The sequence below is a fragment of the Lonchura striata genome, chromosome 6 (assembly GCF_046129695.1).
Source record: "Lonchura striata isolate bLonStr1 chromosome 6, bLonStr1.mat, whole genome shotgun sequence".
Taxonomy (NCBI): domain Eukaryota; kingdom Metazoa; phylum Chordata; class Aves; order Passeriformes; family Estrildidae; genus Lonchura; species Lonchura striata.
Window position 1 is genome coordinate 39791158 of NC_134608.1, and position 15596 is coordinate 39806753.

The following is a 15596-nucleotide window of genomic DNA, read 5'->3' on the forward strand; positions in this document are numbered from 1 at the left end:
TAGGATTTTATGAGAATAAATACCTCATTTTTTAAAAACTATTTTGATTCTGTAGTGATTAGACAATGCTAAATGAACCAAGTCTAAACCAAACCAATGCATACATACATTTAATTTCCTATCTCTTCCCTTCTCACTTTTTTACAACACTTTATTCTTTACTTATGGTGGCAACATTGATAAAAAAATTCATCACAGTGTGCTACTGGGGTCCAAGTACCTGTAAGAAGTAGGATCTTGAGCAGTAAATATCTTGCTAATACAGCTTAAGGAAAGCACTCTCTCCCCCTACAAACAGGTAATGATAGACATTGGCTGTGATGCAGACAGCAATGTTTGTGGGGAGTAGCTGCAAACAAAACAGCTTTTAGTTCCTTCATCAGTTGTATTTAACTTCTATTTTATGTTTTGTAGGAGTACCTTAAAAGAAAACATGCAACAGATGAAAATAAAATTTTGAGTTACCTGAAATTTGACTTCCAGAGCTTTTCTATGATCACATACCTGTGAGGGCAAAGAGTCTCACACCAATGTTTCGGCTACAACTGGCTATCCTGAACTTGTAACAATGAAAGCTCAAGCTCTCTTCCCTTGAAGACTTTCAGATTCTGCTTCAGAGATTCAGAAATTTCATATACAAGCCATCATTGGGTTAGAATTTCTCCCCCTTAGTGGTTCACCTGGTAGGACAAAAGGAGATCTTACAGGAGAACCACTGAGGTCACTGATGACCAAAGTTATTTGCTGCACCCTTTATTTCTCATCCCTATTATAAACCTTTATGTGTATATGCCACCACAGCTTCAAATCACACAGTATGAAGTGGACATAGCTCTTTGATAATTTATTATATTTGGGAAGAATTTCCCTTTCTTAGCCAAATATCATTATAAAGAAATTATTCAAGATCATCCTGCAGTTCTATGAGGTTTTTATCTTCTGATTGTCTTTTTGCTACAATAAGCTAAGTTCCCCCTTTGGAGCACAGAACCTGCCTTTCCTATTGGAACAACAATGTGATGTTGTGAAATGATTCCATCACTTAATCACTGCACATTCAGAGGGGAATTATAAGCAGTCATTAAGATGCTAAATCAAGAAAAATAAATCAAAAATAATTCACACTAGTATGGATTTTCTACACAGTATTTGAAATACGTCTTCCTGCTTAATCCTAGTCAAGGATACCACTATATTGCCAGAGAGTATCTTTTTTCCTACTTGTGGACTTTCTACTGTTTCTGTGATTTGGTTAGATTTTTTTCTGTTAAACCATGCTGGCTAAGGTCAGTGCTTTTATAAGAGATCTTGTGAGGGAGTGTGGAAGTCCAAAGTCAACAAGGTATAACTTATATATCTGAGCTCAGCATGTTTTCTCTGTTTTCTTATTTCTGAAGCAACAACACCCAAGAACATTATCCATTTAAACACTCCACTGAAGCTTATGTTGTTGAAGACCCTGTGATGTACCTCAAGGTTTGAAGACTTGCAATTTTCCACACAGAGCTATAATAGTCATCTAGACTAAGCAGCAACTTTGCAGGATGTTTTAATTGTATTTTTTACCTAAATTTGTGTAATACTGCTATATTCCTGCATAAACTGGCTGTTCTCTCTAACTGCTGTGTTTTGGTGACTACAGAAGCAATCTCTCTTGGGCTGTTGTAGAAGAACTGTATTTATAATATTTAGCTAACTCTACTTGCCTTCTAAACCATGGCTCTCAAGTGTTCACCATCTTTGATACATTTTTCCCTTCATATTACTGCAATGATTAGGGAGCTATTATTATGCAGATATATAAATGAGGAACCGAGGTACAGAAAATAATGGCTCATCTGCAGTCACACAGACAGAGAGAGCTTATATTATTATTATGAATCATTATATTTTATTTCCTAGAAAAATACTTCAACAATTCTTCACTTATTCAGTAACAGACCACTAAGGATTTAATAACAAAGCTTACAGGTAAAGCACTTGCATTCTGCTTTCAGTTGTAGGGAACCTGGAGTTCTCTGCTGCATTGACTTGTGTATAACAACCCAGCAGGTTACATGTTCTGAAGAATTTTTATTTCTTCCCCAAATTGTTCAGGTTACTTGGTGTTTTAAAATCTGACTGTAATACCTGGTTACTCTTGGGCTTGGGTAGAAAAAAATAATAGCACTGTAAGCTCTTTCAGAGAAGCTCAGACTCAGAATGGACAGACAAATTTAGTTTACTGCATTGCTTGCTCTGGACTTGGTGTCCAAATTTCAGAGGAACAAGCAGCAGTGACCCTCCTACTAGAAGGCCCTAACTCAGATCACTTATTGTAAGAAGACAAGAGAGCCAGGGAGAAGATAGTATGAACTCTTTTCCAGCCTATGGATTTGAGCTTGAGGGTGATACAACAGACACTTTCCAGCAAGGCTGAGCAGCCACAACTCGTCTCAGGACACAGCTGAGCCCAGGCTGTGCAGAGGAGTGTAGCAGACCAGATTTGTTAGGGCAGGAACATTGTGGCTTCCCTGAGCCACATTGTCTTTAAGTCCCTTGTCTTGAACATGCCACTGTCTCCATCACAATGAAACAGAAATTAAATTAATGCATTAATCCTAAACGGATTTACATAATTTGTTTTAGACATAGTATGTCATCTCCAGATGAAGGGAATAATGTAGAGAATACATCATCTATTCTTCACTGACAAAAAAGCCAAACCAAAAATACAAAAGGAAGAGCAGACAGAGCAAACTGGAGCATACAAGCAAAAGAGACTTATCTAATAGTCTCTTCGTTATTCTGAAAGCAAGGATCTAGTGCAGGTTTCTGGCACAAGCCGGATACCTGCTGAGAGTAGGCACATTGAATTATTCATGCTTTTGGTTATAAATAATGCACTCCCTGCATATATCTAATTTAAATAGACCCATAAAGCCCAGTGGATTAGTGACTGCATGCTGCCTAAAAGTAACAGATCATCTAGCCAAAGTCTCTTGGCTATAACCTGCTCTCAGCAAGGCTCTTCAGGAGGATAATATTTTAAAGAATTTTTTTCTGATGCTTCTGTTGATGCAGGGATAATATTCTGTATGTAAGAGCTTAAGAAACTCAAATTGGAGTGCTGCACTTTACCAGGACACCATCTGTTTGGTAGTTGCATAATTTTGCTGTATGGTCATCTCGTAATGATGGTACTGCTCTCTCTAACAAGGAGACTTCACATCTCATACTGCAGACAGAGTAGAAGAGTTGATAGCCCTAACAAGAAAGGACAATTGTACCTCGTGACAGTTGTTCTTAGGCATCATTTCAACAACAACAAAAAAAAAAAAAAAAAAAAAAAGAATGCACTCAGACTTTACATACCAGGTTGCTGAAGAATGCAGTGGGAGGTGCAGTGCCAGCTGCAGGTTGAGCTTTGAGTGGTGGGAGCCTGAGGCAAGAGGCCATGGACTGGTGCTGACCCTTTGTGCAAGAGTGGGGACCTGTGGCCCAGCCGGGTGCTGGACACTTGGAGGTATGCAGGAGCTGATGGCTCAGCTGGAAGACCTCAGACTGTGAGGCTACAAAAGCTCAGGGTTTCTCTTGTTCATGGTCCCTCTATGGAGGTACCAGCTCCAGCTGTTATTCCATTGCTTCACCACGGTAAAATTACTTCAAGAAATCCAGACTGAGTCTGAGACCCTGTTATGAAAAATTCAGGGTTGAGTCTGTGAGGAAACCTTGTGTGAGGGTGTGGGGTGTGCAGGGAGCAAACCCAGGGTCCTGTTGGGTCCCTGGAGCTGCCTGTTGCAAAGACACCAGCAGTGAAAGTGTCTGGTGGTGGGAGCAGGACTGCCAGAGTGCTCCTGAGCAGTCAGACAGCGAAGTTTCCGAAAAGTGCTTCATAAAAACATACAGACTATAGCCCTCACTTCTCTATTCTTGAATTTTGTACATCAGTACCCACCTCCTGAATCTTCACTGTGACTGGCAGGTGTAATGGGACTGCATTGGCCCAGGAACCCTCCTGTTCTCAAGATAAGTCTCAAAGTAGGCTAGAATTAAGGGAAGTTAGGGTGATTTTAATTTTGTGGTATCCCATAAGGAATGCAAGAAGGATTTGTACTTCTGAGATAACAAAGACTTTGTAGGCTGGCTGTCAGTTTTACCAGCCTCCCTGGGAGAGGTTTTTAAATTCTGACTGATGAAAACCTCCTGTCTTACATGAGCTCCTTTTGTGATATCCTGAGAAATGCTGTCTATCTGAGCTTGTGAATGCCCAGTGCAAGCTCAGTTCTGGGATGGACAATCACAAGTTTTAGAACTGCATATTGCACCCCACCCTTTATTCAAATCCACTTCCCCATTTTGAATATGCCAGTGCTCAAATGTGGTACATTTTCACAGAGCACCCAAAAAGCAGGCAATTTTTACCCCTGCTTCTAAAAGGATGTAGCAAGTGCACATCTCACACATCTTCTCAGCTAGTGGACCAGGTCTAGATAAATATAGATCTTGCTCTTGGTTTCCAAATAGTGAGTGCTGAAGATCTGACCTGGTGTTTTACCTATCAATCATAAGAGGAATATGTTCATGAAATCGAAGTTGTCCCACAAATGATTTTTTTTTGTCCTATTAGTTTGAAGAATGAAGGGGAGCAGGAACATGGGAGAAAAAACAATATTTTGACTTATTTTGCCACAATTTTCTTTTACCCAATGATTTCAGCAAAAAAAAGGGACATTACAAGGAGTCATGTCTCATTAAACATTACTGACATGGTGATTACATAGAAGCTTAAATATTCTTCTCTTAATCCATAATGTTAAGTACTATTTAGTGGTTACTTTTTTTTGTTTTACATTTAAGCATTCACTGTTTATAAGACTAGAAATTAGAACTGTTCAGCCTCATCTGGAGTATTGGCCCTTAGTTCTGGGTGCTCCATCTCAAGAAATGGACTTTCTGGGGCAAGTTCAGGAAAGGGTAGCTAAGACAGCAAAGAGACTGCAGTATCTCAAATGAGCAAAGGCTGAGAGTTGGGACTCTACATCCTGAAGAGAATTTTTGGTGGAGGAAGGTACAGAAATGTCTGAGAGGGCTTAAGAATGGAGTCATAGTTGTCTCAGAGCTACAAGAGAGAGCTACAGGCAATGGGTGCAAAATGATGCACATGGAATTCCATATGAACACAAAACATTTTTTTTTTGCTGCAAGGTGGTCAGACACTAAAACATTGCCTGTAAAGTTTCCATCCTCAGGGATTTTCATAATCTTACTGCACACTCTCCTGAACATCCTGCTCCAGCTGACTCCTCTTGAGGGAGGGAGGTTGGACTAGGCAAATCTCCCAAAGAGATTTGTTCCAATCTCAACTATTCTGTGATTCTATGAAAGGAGAGGATGGCTAATAAATACCTGAGGTGAGTAAATTTGTTCTTTGCCCATCTAACACTGAATTTGTGATTTAGAAGTTTAAAGGAACAACTCAGCTTTCAATTTAAAACAAAACCAAAGAAGAAAAATTATTTGTAAATTAACCTATAAAATCAAAGCTTAGTCAAATAGCCAGGCTGTTTATTTCCCATTTTCCACAGCACTGTAGTTAATGTCTCTTGTGGGTTCCAGAGGCTGCTGCTGGGGACAGAGACAATCCTCTCTGGTCAGAAAGGCCACATATATATTTGTGGCTAAAAGGATAGGACCCACCAACTCTCCTCCATCAATGTCAGCTGAACAGGATTTCTGCCTCTAAAGCTTGACTTTTAGCCATGTTTTCAGCTATGCTGCAGGCCATACAGCCTTCACCTCAAGAGGCTTGGAGACCCAACAGGAAGTCCAGCTTTGAAAGAGCTTTTTCATTTGCCAAGGAGCAGCAAAGCCCCTTCCTGTTCTTGTAGCAAATTAGAGACATAGGACAGTCAGTGTGGATACAATCCCTGTGTCCTGTCCATTAGCACCAAGTCCTACACATTCTCAAAAATCTGCTCTTAGAGACACAGGGGCTTCAAGAACATCAGGGATCAACTTTTCCCTGAAGAAAAAGCATGGACTAAATCTATCAGCAGACAGTGCATTAATTTCTTATTGAATCACTATTAGCTATGTCTGATGTTTTTCTTTAGAGTCTAAGGGATTCTTAGCTACTCTTCATCTGACTGGTCACACAGCACACCATGGCTTAGTGTTTAGAAGATGGACAGGAGAAAAATCTTGCTTTCTGAAGCTCCCTGAAACCTAAGATCAGAACTATTCTGCATAATTCTATTAAATTTCTGTTCTTAAAAAAGAATCCCAAAAACCCCCAGATAGTATACCCAAAAAGTAAAGCCATATATTTAATGGAAAGGGAAAAAAAATATCACTGCTGGCTTTAAGAAATAAACGATTCTGCAGTAAGTTCAGAAACTGTCTCTCCAAACAGAATCAAAGCTTCATAATGAGACATAAAAAACCCACCTCCACAACAAACACTGATGGTGGAAAGGAGCACTGAAAATCAAGGATGAATTGAATTATTACTGTCACCCTAGCCCTTCCTACTCCAACATTAACTACTTTTAAACTTACACCACAGATGAGGTATTGTAGGATAGCACAACATACCATAGCCAATGCACCAAAGAAAATTACACAAATGGAAAATGAGGTAGCAAATGAATAATTAGGCAGTACAGCCTTACTTCTGCTCTGGAAAGAGTTTGAAGGGAAAAAAAAAAAAAATCACACAAATCATTGTTTGCATCATAGTTGGACATTTGTTTGATAGCTGTTACCTATGAAGCTTCAAAACTGATCCAGTGAAAAACGAAAGAAAATCTCTTATCATATCACATACCTATTATCTCACTTGAAAGGTAGTTATTTTTCTCTTGATGTAGAGTTCTTCTCATCTTCCCCATCTACATTTTCATAGATAAAATCTAAACCATTCAGAATGTTAGCAGAAGTTGCAGTATGCTGCTTGGCACTTCTCAGCAATCCCAACAGACTGAAGGCTTTGATTTACTATTAACCTTAATTTCATGTTTTCTAGCTCCCATCTACACATGTCCACTCAACCCACTGTATTTAAAATAAAAATTAATTTGATAGAGTTTAGAAGTAAACTCTGCACTTGATAGTTATGGATTTACTCCTGACATAACCATCAACAAGATCTCAAAATATTTATAATGATTATGCAAAATCTTCATGTTTGGCTTGCCAGATGTGTGCTTTTTTTTGGCATGCAAGCCAAGAGACACCAGCATCCATCTCAGCACAGTGATTACATCATGATTTATTTCTTCAGGAAAGAACTCTAAGTACTGAATATGGGTATTAGAGTTTATGTGCATGTTAGACTGGAGTACCAACCACTCTTGTTCACGTCACATGTGTGCTATAGCCCACATGTTCTGGAACACACTGCTTTCTTCTCTTGATGAAGTCATGCACACCCCTATTCAATCTGATTGAGCAGGTACCAGGAGGTATCAGGTAGGTAACTAGGAGGTATCAGGAAGAAAAGCCATGGGCAGTTCAGAAGATATTTCCCAGAAGAGAGACATTCTTATGTCTCTCTTCTGGGAAATGTGCTATATAACATCCAGTCTACAGGAGAGCAGGTGGAACACTGAGAAAAGAGTTGACAGAAAATTTGAGTGGGAAAGAAGAGAAAATCTTGCCTGAGGTGGGATCATCATACCATCCTGCTGAAAACATTGTATTCTCTCTGAAGCATTCCTCTCTGTAGCCTGAGGGCAGCCAGTTCCCAGATGACACCATTTTGGGAAATCTATTTTATAAAGATGAAAGTTTCCTCTAGGGCTAGGATGTGGAAAACTTGGAAGAAAAGGTTTTCTGTTGGACTCCTTCCACAGTCCTCCTAGACTTCAATAGTTTTTGGTATAAATGGACACACAGATCCTCAGATGAACAAGATCCTCTGAAGCCAATTTCTATAGATTAGTAATACTTTACCACCTCAATACCACAAAGCTGGCTTTACTTTAGCTTGTGTACTCAAAACTAAACCAAAAAAAAACCTAAATAAACCAAAACCAAATAAACATACAAAACACAAACTCAGAGAATTTGAAATCTCTCAGATTTTCTTAGTGGAAATCTCATCACTTGTTAGCACCCAAAATCTACATTCTCATTTTCCCGGAGGATTTCAGCACACTATGGCAAACTCATCCAGCTTTCAGGGTGTGAAATGCTTCTCTCACATAATGCTCCTCTCTTCAGTTTCTCCGAAATATCTGAGCTCTTGCAAACCAGAGATTACCAACTTCATCAACAAGTCACTTGTGGATGACCATTAGATAACAGAAATCACTGTCTCCAGAAGAAGCTACAGGTGTCTAATCTACTATTCCTACCTCTCTCCACCCCCAGCAAAAACTCAGCACAACACAAACAATCCTTCAAAAGAAATCTTGCTAAAAGTAGATATTGATCTTTTCCTCCCTTTCCTTTAGCCTCCAGTTTTCTCCCCTTATTAGAAATGGAGTTGGTTTACCCTATTCCTCACCCAGACTGCAAACATTAATAATACAGAATAAGATTCGCACTTGCCTGAAGCAATTTTATTTTCCACTAGCTGCCCACTAAATGGCAGTTAGAAGCTATTCCAGCAAATGGAGTGCTCCATGGCCTAGGGGGATGACATGCCACATTCTCCTTCACAGTCATTGCTTTAGTTCCCCTACAGATTATCTAAATTATCCACAATACAGCCTTCTTCATTATAGCTATAGGAATGAAGCAGGACTATATGAAATTTTAACATTTCTACAATGCATCACTAACCCCATCACCAGCTCAATATATTCATTAATATTTCGAGTATTCACAAGCAGAAGTTGGATAAATTTGCCGATTCATTATAATGCTGGTTTTGAGAAGAAAAAAAATCCAATGTTTCCACAAACAAGTTAACACAAAATTGAGGATATTTTTGCTGCACAAGATCTCTTCAGCAAAGCATTAAACACAAAATCCACTTTCAAATGTTTTTAACTTATCTCTTCCTAGTGTTAAAACAAAAGTCAACCTTTTGTGATTAAAATGTGTCTTTTCCTTCAAGATGTCTATTTGATAAAGATTCAGTGTGAAGCCAGTACAAATTTATCTGAAGCCTTCGACTCCAAAAGTCTATTTTCTTCAATTTGTAACAATACCTAGGTACACATCTGAAAAAAAGTCTGTACAAGAGGGATAGACTTCATCTGAACTGCAGGGGAACCAAGATGCAATATTTTAAACAAAGACCGACCATGAGTGAACTTTGAAAGTAATGATTTAGAAAAATCTGAATGAATGCAAAGAACACACTTTCCAGAATAGTGTTTATTATTATGCAAATGCAAAACTTTTTTACCTTATGCAAATCATAGGAAAAAGGATGAAAATCCAATGAGAAACGTAATACAATTTGCACTAGGTATAATTAGTGGGCAACTACAAAGATACAACTTCCATACATTTGTGTGTCAGATACAGATACCAGCACAGGCCCTGCATGGGGTAGTCTTGTGTTTCATCAAACTATTCAAGTTTTGGAAGAAATCATGAACAGAAAAACAGTTATACAACCAAAATGGTTTTTTTTGTGTTTTTTGGTTTTTTTCTATTATCTCTCTTACCATAGGCTTTTAAAACAACTAGGCAGCAGTGGAATAAGTGGGAAATGTTTAGGAATGAGGAAGCAAGTGGCTAAAAGATGGGAGGTGGAGGAGGTATGATATGGATAATTGGTCAGTATTGCAGTGGAGGAAAGTAATTAGTGGAAACTCTTGAGTTTGTGCTTTTCATTTTATTGCATCTTAACCTTGAAAGCAGTGTTAGTGGTAAGGCAAGGAAGTGTGCCAGCGATAGAAAAAGCATTAAAAGGAGTGAGGATGAGGAAGGACTGTGACATTTGAAGGATCTCACAAAACCATTCACCTGGCAGGTGAAATCTGGTAGAAATAAGCATAAAGCAAGGAAAATTACTGCTAATAACCATCAGCAGAGAAAGAATTGGACCAGCAGTTGGTTCCACAAAGTAACAAGTAAACACTCAATAGCAGTGAAAAAAAATAAGGAAATATTTGGAATTAGCAAAAGAAAGATAAACAGAACAGGTCACTATGCCACTGTTTAAATCTACAATTTATCTTTCTGAATATAAATATTTAAGAATGGTGTGTGTATGGTTGAAACCCTTGGCTTGAAAATAATCTGTTATTAGAAAACCAAAAACCTTCAGAAGGGGGAACAGGAAAAAAAGAGGACAGAACAGTAAAAAATTAGTGGCTTCCCTATGAAGTAGACAATTGGTAGGCAAAATATTTCAGGCAGTGGCAGGGATTTAGGCAGAATATAACAGGTGAAAAATCATGAAAAGACATGGAAAGGCTGGATAGGGATAGATGGTCTTTTAAAGGAAGTCCAGTAAATGAACCTACAGGGAACCATGTTCAAAGTAGCAAGGAAGGCACAGGGTAACATAAACCTGTAATATCTTGCTGGAGAAAGTTGTGAATACAAAAATGTTTATATGGGTTCAAGGAAAAAAGGGATAAATATTTGGGGGATAGGTACATTTGGCATTACCAGGCAGACAAGCTACAACAGAATTGGCAAATCCCCTGAATAAAGCAGGAGGTTCAGAGACCATGTACACATGTTTGTTAAGCCTTGCACATGCTTGCCCCATTTTTACTCTTCCTCATGTATTTCTATATGGCCACTGTTCATTTTTGTTGTCTTAGTGATTAGCTGCTTCACTTCAGAAAACTGCTTTTGAATACCCTGACTACAATATAAACCCTTCCTCTCCCTCTGTCCTGTAATACTTTTCCTAGGTGAAGTTCAAGCCCCATTTCCTACCCTATGCACTCCAATATGTCTGCTTTCAATTTAGACTTGTGCTGAAACAAACAAACAAGTTTCCATATTTCCAGTGTAATTTTCCTTAAAAATGCATCAGCTTTACTTTAACTCCTCCCTGCCAAGAAAAAGCAAAACTCTTAGTGATTTTACATTACATATATACACTTTCAACGTGGCCATTTTTCTTCTTTCTGCCTCACTAAAGTATCATGAGCTCTGCTCTCCATTATTATAATTCCAGTAAGGTGGACAGTTAAATTAGTATAAATTTATTGAAAAGAAGAAGGGAGTTTAGCCTATGCTATACATGAATTACTTCATCCACCACAGTGAACTTATACTACCTGCAGTTTAATAGTAGAGAGGAGAACAACTACATAGTTTATAAAGAGGGAATTAGAGGAACCAAAACAGTTGCCTAAGATGAAATTTAGCTGCAAACACTACAAATTAAGGCCCTTGCTCTTGGGAAAACAGCATTATATTCTTCTTTTCAGGACATTGACACTCTCAGAGTACCTTAGTCAATTCTGTTGGGTGACATTTTCCTTATACATATTAATAAAAGTTATCTATAAATAATTTTACCCAAATTTAATCTAGAAATAAATTAAAAAAAAAAAAAGCTTTCCTTGTGCTTAAAAAACAGTGATAAAAGTGCAAGAGGAAGAGAGAAAAGTAAAAAGACTTTTAGGGACAAAAAGAATAACGTAACCTTTGAAAATTTGATAAAGCTTAAGATTTGTCTGCTCAGACACTGCCTTCTACCTCCATGTAATTAGATTTTAATTTTCTTTTTACATCCTTTCCTCTACAGATTCTGAGAAGTAATTATTTCAATATCAATTGATTTGAAGGAACAGTCCCAAGCCTGAATTAAGCAGCTTATGGAAGTTTGTCTTGCTCCTGGTTAAACATTACTGCTATGCAGCTGGGTAAGCTGCTTGCAGTAATAAAATCCAGATGAAATAATGGAACTGTGCTTGTGAGCCTAGGCTTGGTCTGGCTAGGGGGAACTTCTCAAATGTCTCTTATCAATGTTGGGGATTTAGAGAAAGCCTTCCCAAACAACCAAGCAGAGACAGAAACAAGGTATAAGTTTGATTTCTTCCTTCCAATGTGCCTTTCATCAAAACAATATCAAATATTACATGTTTATAAGCAGTATGTAACATAAACAGTTCTTCTGCCAATATTGTAATAGAGAGCTAACTTCACAAACATGAGGTCTTCACCTTCATCATACAAACAACAGTGTAAAGAGACCTTCACACTGGCAGTTTTTGCTATCAGCTATAAGTTCAGGGAACTTAGCAAACCAGAAACAGAAATACTTAAACAATAATTTAAATTAAAAAAGAAATTAAAATACACACACACACACAAAAGAAACCTGCAGGACAAAAAAGTAGATATTTTTGAAGTGTTTGTTACAAACTTACCTTTTGCTTTGACTTTTCTTCTATTTTACCTTTTTACTTACAGCCAGGAAAGTAGACTAGGGAAAAAAAAGGGAAAGTGCATAAATTTTAATAATGTTAGTTATTAAAGTAAGTATAAGTAGGGTCTGGTCAACAGTGGAAAAAAAAATAAACCCAAACACAGAAAAACAATGCCTACCACATTTGTGAATTTTTATGTTCTCCTTTTGTGATTCCTGCAAGCCAGTTTGCACAAGCCCCACAGCAGCAGGTTCTTATCAACCTCTGTTCTACCAAGTGGAAATGGCTGCTCAGATTAGAAAATGCACAGCACATGGGGCACCCACCACTTCTCTGAGCAACCTGTTCCAGTGTCTCCCCATCCTTGCAGTAAATCATTTCTTCTTTGGTGAAAGATGGAGAGGGGCTTTTTACAAGGGCATTTAGTGATAAGACATTAAATATACATAATGTGCACTCATTGAGACAGGATATTTTATTATTGAGGAGGGGAATAAAATCTTTGCTCCATGGAGAGCAAAATTAGAAAACAGCATTGCACCAACAAAACCCAGAAGCATTTTTTCTATGGTCTGGTGGACACTCCACTAAGATGCTTACCAGACTTCAGCAAGAATCTTCAATCTTTGGCTATCCCTTGCCCTTAAATTGAAACAGCTAATGAGATTCCAATGGTATCTTACAAACTCAGCTCTTCTAATCAGGCTTTTTGCGATTCAGATATTCTCACTTTTGCTCTTTCTTGAAAATTAGTGCTCTACAGTCTGACAACCCATGTCCACTTAACAGTGTAATTCTTCCAGAGCCTTTCAGAAGAAACTGCACAATCCTCAAAATTCCGGACTTGAGGGCTTAGCTTCTCACTGGTTAAAAATGATGCAACAGCCAAAGAAAGGCTTGGAGAATATTCTCAGTGGGGCTTCTAAAATAATCATGCTTCACATATGAACACTGTGCAAAATATAATCAGTTGTTGAAAGACAGCGAAATGGAAGTGTCTTTCAAATCTTTACTTCTTTAAGTGAGCCTGTTCATTCCTTCAGGTCCTCCATTATTTTCCTGTGCAAGACTCCTCATTCCTCATAAATGCCTGTTATTAAAGTTACTGTTATGTAAAATTTCAGCTGACTTATTTACTTTTTATCCTACCCCTAGCACAAGCCAGTTGATACCTTTGTTTTTTGAAGCCCACCTAAAATCCTAACTATTCCACATAGGCTGCAGCTAACTTGCTATGAAGGACAGGGAAGCAGACTCTGCATTTCAAGCTAGCACCATGCCATCCAGCAAGGAGAAATGTCCAGACAGAATCCAGGATACAGTGTCATTTATAAATCAAATCAACATTCAAAATTGAGTTTGCAGGCTGATAATATGGCCATCCAGTGTTTCAGCCTAATTTCTTAACCGGCCATCTGAGACGTACAAAATGACCATTAAACAATTCCAAAAATAGGAGAGGATAAATCCCATACCTGTCACATTAAAGCACTGTGCATAGAAAGCCATTCATGACACACAAGAGGCTATTTCCTTGATCTTTTGAAACCCTCACCTACTCCTCACAACTTTATACTTTCTTCTGAGCTGCATTTGAAAATGGATAGTTCTAAGCACAAACACTGATTATTTAAACAGTGCTCCTACTGTACTTGACTTTCCTCAGGGTAGGATCTGGCAGGGGGCCAAAATAACTGCCAGGAAAGGCACAATCACACTACAAAGGGACATTCAGACAGATTCCTCCTGAGCCAAATTTGTCTTCAATTTCAACTATACCTTCACCTTCCTCTGGAATTGTGGACTTCTGCCACTGACTTGGAAAAATCTTCTGCTCAAAAGACCTTGAACAATCAGGTAATCACTACTGCTCACTGAGGACTTTATTTATTTTTAAATTATCATGTATTTGGGTTAGATAACAACAGCTAGATGAAAAACCCCGGAATCCCTAAATGGTTTGGGTTGGGGGAGATCTTTAAATGGTCATCTAGTCCAAACCTTCTGCAAAAGGCAGGAACACCTTAGGTAAAGCTGAGTTACATCCATTTATCAATACTTGGTGCTTGAGATCACCACACTACAACATTCACAGTCTCCCATGGGTGAGCGGAGACTGACATGCCTGCAGTTTCTGCACAAGATTCAGCAGTTTTCAATGCCAGTGAGGTGCAGTGATACACACAGTGTTTGTAGCCACACTGTGCTAGCATACAAAAGTTACACCCTGGGTGTTTGAGGTAAAGATATGATTGAAGTTACATATTTATTCTAGAACAGCAAGGGTAAAACTTAAGATTAAATATCTTAAACTATACAAGAACTGGAAACTATCTTAGACATTAACCATGAAACATCACATTTCTGTGTCTTGCTCCTAGCTTGAACCAAAACCTTCCTAGTTCAGTACAAGTTAAGAACAGGAGTCACACTGGTAACTCCTCTGCACATGCTGTCATTGACCTTGCTTTGGGTGTTCACCGAAAGCAGGACAAGGACAGGCCTTAACAGCACAAATGATGAAATATGACGATGATGATAATAAACACAAAATAAAGAACTTGACCCTGAGTGCCATGTTCTCTGACATCAGCTAAGCAGCAAGGCATTTAAACACCAGCACAGGAGTTTTGTTCTGTTATCTGTTAACTTCTGAGGATCCCACATCCTTTTGGGTCTGCACTCTGGATTTTTGTTGATTCCCCATAAATTGGGTGTCCTGTAAATACTAGGCTCCAAGTGATTTTCATGCTCTGGATCTGGAAGTCCTGGAATGTTCTTGCAACACGTTTAGACCTCTCATGTCAGATCTGTACTTGGAGTTGCAGTGCCTGTACAACAGGGTCTCAGACGGGAACCAAGGTGTATTTCCACACCACAGACATCAGTCAAAATGTTTTACTTGAAACATTTTATATCCAATAAAGATTTCGACAAAATGCTACTGAATATTTGTCAGTCAGTTGTATTTCCGAACTCCCCTTCCAGGCTGTTAAAATAAAAAGCAAAAAAACAACAGTCTGCCTACCTCTTGATTCTCATGCTGTCACATTAATCTTAAAAATGTTTAAGTGCTGCATCTTCTGAACACTTCTCTTTGGCATGAAATGTCCCATTCTGTGGATAAAGTAGTTCAGATATAGAATAAATAACTTTTTTACCCAAAGTGGTACCATTTCTTCAGAAAATCAAGAAAAAAAAATCATATACAGCTGGTCTATTCTGCTATCAGAGATGAAAAAATCTTGGGGTAGAAAATTTGTCTGTGTCTTTAAAAATAAAATGGATTAACAAGGCTAGAATAAGCTGGTGGTTGCA

The 15596-nt window shown here is 38.3% G+C and overlaps 1 long non-coding RNA gene across 2 annotated transcripts in view; it reads right to left on the reverse strand.

Moving 5' to 3' along the window:
* Positions 1–15596, reverse strand: part of LOC110472043 (uncharacterized) — a 249637-nt gene that overhangs the window by 130712 nt on the left and 103329 nt on the right. For both annotated transcript variants that reach the window (XR_004148436.2, XR_002465684.2), the window contains exons 2-3: positions 15307–15395; positions 12279–12334 (exon numbers count right to left, since the gene is read on the reverse strand). This is a non-coding gene — a long non-coding RNA (uncharacterized LOC110472043). The remainder of the gene's footprint in view (positions 1–12278; positions 12335–15306; positions 15396–15596) is intronic.